A 6,052-nucleotide genomic window follows, 5' to 3' on the forward strand; every position below is an offset into this window, starting at 1 on the left:
GAAAAACTCTAAGGAAATTCGAACCTCAAGTCACCTACTTATAGGTCTTTGATGGCTATTCAAAAACTTTTTGAACAGTTGTGACTTTTGGGAGTTATTTTAAAATTTCCTTACTGGTAATCGATTACATAAATGTGGTAATCGATTACATAATTAGTTTCGAAGAGTTATGACTCTTCAGACTTGAAATTTGAAATTTTCGTGTCTAGTAATCGATTACTCACTGTTGTAATCGATTACAGACTTTTTAAAATTTAAATTCAAATTTCTAAAAGCTGTTACAAACAGTTTTAACTTCTGGTAATCGATTACATCCATTGTGTAATCGATTACACAGTTTAAAATTCAAATTCAAAATTTGTAAAATTGTTCCAAAAAGCATTTAGCTATTGGTAATGGATTACATCCTTTGGTAATCGATTACCAGAGAGAAAAACATCTTATTTTGAAAACATAGTTTTACTAAAAAGATTTAAGGCATTTTCCTTAGCCAAACCTGTGCAGCATCATCTAAGAAATTCTTTTTAAGATCATATGGGCTAAGTTCATCGTTCTTCTTAAATTTCTTGATTCTTGACTTGGTTCAAACTTGAGAAGTGCTTATCTTTGGCATAATCAAAACTTCATATCATATATGCTTCTACAATCTCCCCCTTTTTGATGATGACAATAATCTGAAATCAAGATAAACGATACACAATTGATAATGCGTGCTCTCATTCCTTACTCCCCCTTAAGATTGGAATTTATGCCTAAATTCTACCCTTAAGTTCTCTCCCCCTTTGGTAACATCAAAAAGCCAAAAACGTTCTGAGAAAAGAACTAAATTAGGAGCTTAACACATCCAGAAAGTGATAAACCATTGCATAATCCAACTGATTTAATCCATAAAATAATTTAAACAAGTCTAATCAAACCAAGACAAAAGCCAAACAAAGGCTAAAATATCCAAACACAAAGCAACCATAACTGAAAACATCCAAGACAAGCAAGAACACAAGAAAAAGTAACCAAAGTACTAGGCATTAAAAGCCAAAATACAAGGCTAAGAAATAACCATAAAACTAAGGACATGAAACATAAGAAACATAACTAAGAATCGGCCGAGGGATCGAAGCAATGACTGATGAAACTCATATCATCTTCAAGCCTAGTGATACGAGTATCCATCCCATCAAAGAGAGTATTCATCGCATCAAAATGCTCACCCACAAATTGATGCAATCCTACCCCGCAAGGGCATTGGATAGAAAACTCCAAGTAGATTGGGCCAGAGATGCAAGAGAAGGTCCTAGGGTTCTTATGAGCCTTAGGGTAGATTTCTGGCCCATGGGCTAAGTATGAGCCCACTTATCTTTGTAAATATTAGATTAAGGTTTCATTATTTTTGGGCCTTGTATTTAGGGCTCCATAAGGTAGGTAGGGTACCCTAGAAATATAGGATTTTCAGCCCTTGTATTTTAGGGCACCTAGACTAGTTTTTGTATTAGGGGTAGTTTTGTAATTTCACATGCACTAAGTGGATATTTGATGTGTGTGGTTGGAAATAAATTTAATTGAATTGGTAGAAGCCCAATCCAATTAAATTTTAGAGGCGGAGGTGAGCATTTGCTTACTACACCCCATTGCCACATCATATAGTCACACTTTGTGCATGTCCTTCATGCTTTTCATGCCTCATGACACCTAAGCACACTTAGTGGAGAATCTTGGAATTGATCTTGGATTAGTGGGCTGAACCATAACTAAAATTCACTAATCATAATTAGTGAAATTTTGGCTCCAAAGTTTGGCTCCACAAATTCAATTTCAAATTCAAGTGAAATTTGAATTTCCCTCCAATTTTGTGTGACACTTAGGCTATAAATAGAGGTCATGTGTGTGCATTTTTTTCAACTTTGATGATTTGAATATTAAACTTCAGATTTCAAAGCTCATTTAGAGCACAAAATTTCGTGCTCTTCTCTCCCTCTCCCTTCATTCATCTCATTCTTCCTCCAAGCTCTTATCCATGGCCTCCTATGGTGGTGAGCTTCTTCTAGACTCATCTTCTCCTTGAAGTGGCGTCTCCTCTCTCTCTCCCTTTCTCCATTCCGCTGCCATTCATCTTCCAAGAAGCAAAGGAATCCATTGATGAAGAAGATCCTAGGCCTACAAGCTCCAATGGAGCTTGCATCACAAATGCTCGAAGACCGCGAAGCTCTATGAGGACTTTAGTTAACAAAGAAGAACAATCGTCCCTCTGTGGTGGAGGAGATGGTGTACGCTTATCGAGAATAGGCAGTGGCAAATCTTGATTGCAGACCCAACAAGTAATCTGCCGGTCATGTCAACCTGGTCATTGCAGACCATTCTGCGAGCATCATGACTTGAATAATTAAATTTCCAGTCATCAACAAGAGTGTCATCAAAAGGAACACCTTGACTGGGCAACTTAGTTAAGGAATAGAACAAAGATTGATCAACAATTATCAGAATTTTATGCACTTCAGAATAAAGGACACCATCCTAAATTTTCAAATTATTATAGAAAACCTTAACTAATTTGGGAAAATAGGGTAATTTGAGATACATGAAATCGACCAACGCAGAGTTTTGAAACACTTGGTAACAATTAAATGTTTCTCCATCAAAAAATTCATGCTCAAGGTACTTAGGGACAAGAATAAATCTATTACAAAATTGAGAGTAGTACCTTTGACGCTGACCATCAGAGGAAAATAAGTAGGATGACTGGGGAGATGAAAGAGAGGGAGGAACTTGTGCTGGTGGATCTCTAGAGGTTCCATGGTGGCGGTTGCCAGCAACGGTGGTGGTGAAGGAAGATCCCTTTCGTTTCTTCGATTATTCTGCCATTGGAAGATGTTTCAGCTGATTTTAATTGGTGGGTTTTGTAGAGAATTGAAAAAGACGAAGATTTGGCTTTGTTTGAAGCAATTTGGTTAAGAAATGAGGAAGATATGATGATTTAAAGACTTGGGAGAGTTGGGCGTCGTCACACGAAGGAAAGGAATGTGGATTCTGCAGAAACGCAGCTTTTTATAGTCAGGGACACTTTTTAATCGACTATAGATTCTTGTAATCGATTACAAGAGTACCCTGTAACTGCTTGAGCCTACTAGTAATCGATTACAGGCTTGTGTAATCGATTACAACCTTGTTGTTCTAAGGTAATCGATTACACGCTTGTGTAATCAATTATAGCCTTGCTGTTCTAAGGTAATCGATTACCAGACCCTTAAACAAGGCTTTTTCAACTAAAACTAACTATTCTTAGGTCATATACTTACTTAACTATAATAATCAAGCACAAGCAAATACAATCAATTAGCAATCATCAAGCACAAACAAATCTGATCAATTAACAATCATTTAGCACAAAAAAATCTAATCAATGAACTACACACAATAAATTATATTACTATTAAAAAATTCAAACAAAGGTAACCAAAGACAATTATTAAATGACAAACAATAATTAATGTGACTATCAAAAACAAAAACAACTACAATCAAATATAATCATTTGAACATAAGAAACAAACTTACTTATGAATAAGGAAGATAATACTCAATTTTGAGTTAACTATTTGTCTTGATCATTGATATCTAAAAGACCTAATTCTCTCCTAATTGCAAAGAATTTTTCTTTAGGGAGAGGTTTTGTAAAGATGTCAGCTAACTGATTCTTTGTATCAATGAATTCTAGTACACAATCCCCCTTTTGAACATGATCTCTCAAGAAATGATGTCTTATTTCTATATGCTTGGTTCTTGAGTGCTGAACAGGATTCTTAGATAGATTTATAGCACTCGTGTTATCACATCTTATAGGAATATGATCAAGAAATATTCCATAATCAGAAATTTGTTGTTTCATCCAGAGTATTTGAGCACAACAACTGCCAGTAGAAATATATTCCGTCTCAACAGTGGATAAAGCAACACTATTATGTTTCTTACTATGCCAAGAGACTATAGCAGATACAATGAAATGAAAAGTTCCACTTGTGCTCTTTCTATCAGGTTTAGAATTAGCAAAATCATAATCAGAATATCCTATTAAATTGCATGTGAAATTTTTAGGATACCATAATCCTATATTCATAGTTCCTAACAGATATCTTATAATTCTCTTAACTGCACTAAGATTTGATTCTTTGGGATTTGATTGAAATCTAGCACACATACACATACTAAACATTATATCAGGTCTGCTAGCAGATAAATAAAGAAGTGATATGATCATACCTCGATATTTCTTAATATCTATTGACTGACCGGTTTCATCTTTATCCAAATAGCAAGCAGTACTCATTGGTGTAGTCATATGCTTAGCACTTTCCATCCCAGATCTATGAATCAAGTCTTTGCAATATTTTGATTGATTGACAAATATTCCATTTTTGGTTTGCTTGATTTGCAGCCCAAGAAAGAAATTTAGTTCACCCGTCATTGACATTTCAAATTCACTTTGCATGTCTTGAGATAATTCTTTGCATGGAGAGTCATTAGTGGATCCAAAGATAATATCATCAATGTAGATTTGAACTAAGGGAAATTTAATAATGTTTTTAAACATTATTTTGAAACATGCAAGACAAAATTGATTGCAATAACATAAATGAGATAAGGGAAATTTTGAAACTTAATTCACCCTCACTCTTAAGTTATTGAGGCCACTTGTTCAACAAGTGTTACATGGCCACAAAACTTGATGCTTGAGTGTCTGCATGGGTGCGTGCATGATCAATTTTGCATGAATTTCTAATCATCATTATTATATGTGTGTCATGGAAGTGATTTGGGGCATTCCCTTATTCCTGGACCACTTGCTAAACAAAGATCCCGACATACATCATGTCCTGCCTTCCGCAAGCCTTTTTGAGCCAAACTTCAACTCTTTGGCCATAAACCTTGACCCAGGATAGGAATTTCTACCCTTACTCTTGGAAGAAAGAATAGAAAGATCTCCCTGAAAGAAGTTTCTTTTACCCTCGGGTTATAAATGTGCTTAAAAAGAAAAGCAAAGAAAAGAAAAGAGAAAAAGAAAATCAACCAATCAAAGATTGGAGGAAAGAGAAAGAAAAATAGAAAAAAAAAGAAAGAAAAATACAGAAAGATTCTTTGGACCAGACAATGTCTGAACAATGTGTAGAATTGTAAAAAAGAAAAAGAAAAAAAGGGGGGGCGCAAACAAAAGTTTGTTTGAAACCTGAGGGATGCCTGAAGCAGTCGCCTCCCGAGCTACCAACCAAACCCTTTGCGCGCTTGTTCCACGTCGAACCAAAGGGAAAAGAGAAAAAAAAAACAGATAAAGGAAAGGCCAGAACACCCAAAAGCCTAAATTTCCCACCAAAATTCAGCTTCCTAAAGAAGTCCTATTAATCCATGATTACGCATGTTATCTTTGATTTGATAGGAAATGACTTGCAAAGTCAAGTCATGACATATCTGTGGTTCAGAATTAGGATGAAACACTTGCCTGTCTGCGATTTATACACTTTGAGCGGTTTTCCTCTACTTCAATTGGACCTAGTATTTCTTCTAAATGCTCCTTTAGAAATGAAATGATAATATCCCAAATCTCATTTATGTTTATGGTAAATTCTATCAACATGCTCTCCTTCCCCAATAGACACATTGTTTTTCTTCAAAAAATATATGTTGTTCTGACCGGTCTGGAGGTTTGTTTCTTGGCTAAGCGCTTTCGTGTTTTAGTGAAAGATTTTCAGAGACTATTTTTAGTCTCCCCTTCGTCATCTAGAGACAATCGAGTCCGATGGCATGCAGAGACAAATATGGTCATTTGCTCCCTTTATCGAAGACTTAATGTCTTCCGACCGAGACTATTTTTAGTCTCCCCTTCGTCATCCAGAGACAATCGACTCTGATGGCACGCAGAGACAAATATGGTCATCTACTCCTTTTTGTCGAAGACTTAATGTCTTCCGACCGAGACTATTTTTAGTCTCCCCTTTGTCATCAAGAGATAATCGAGTCTGATGGCATGCAGAGACAAATATGGTCATCTGCTCCCTTTTTCGAAGAC

This window comes from Glycine soja, chromosome 11 (genome assembly GCF_004193775.1).
Source record: "Glycine soja cultivar W05 chromosome 11, ASM419377v2, whole genome shotgun sequence".
In the NCBI taxonomy this organism is placed as follows: Eukaryota; Viridiplantae; Streptophyta; class Magnoliopsida; order Fabales; family Fabaceae; genus Glycine; species Glycine soja.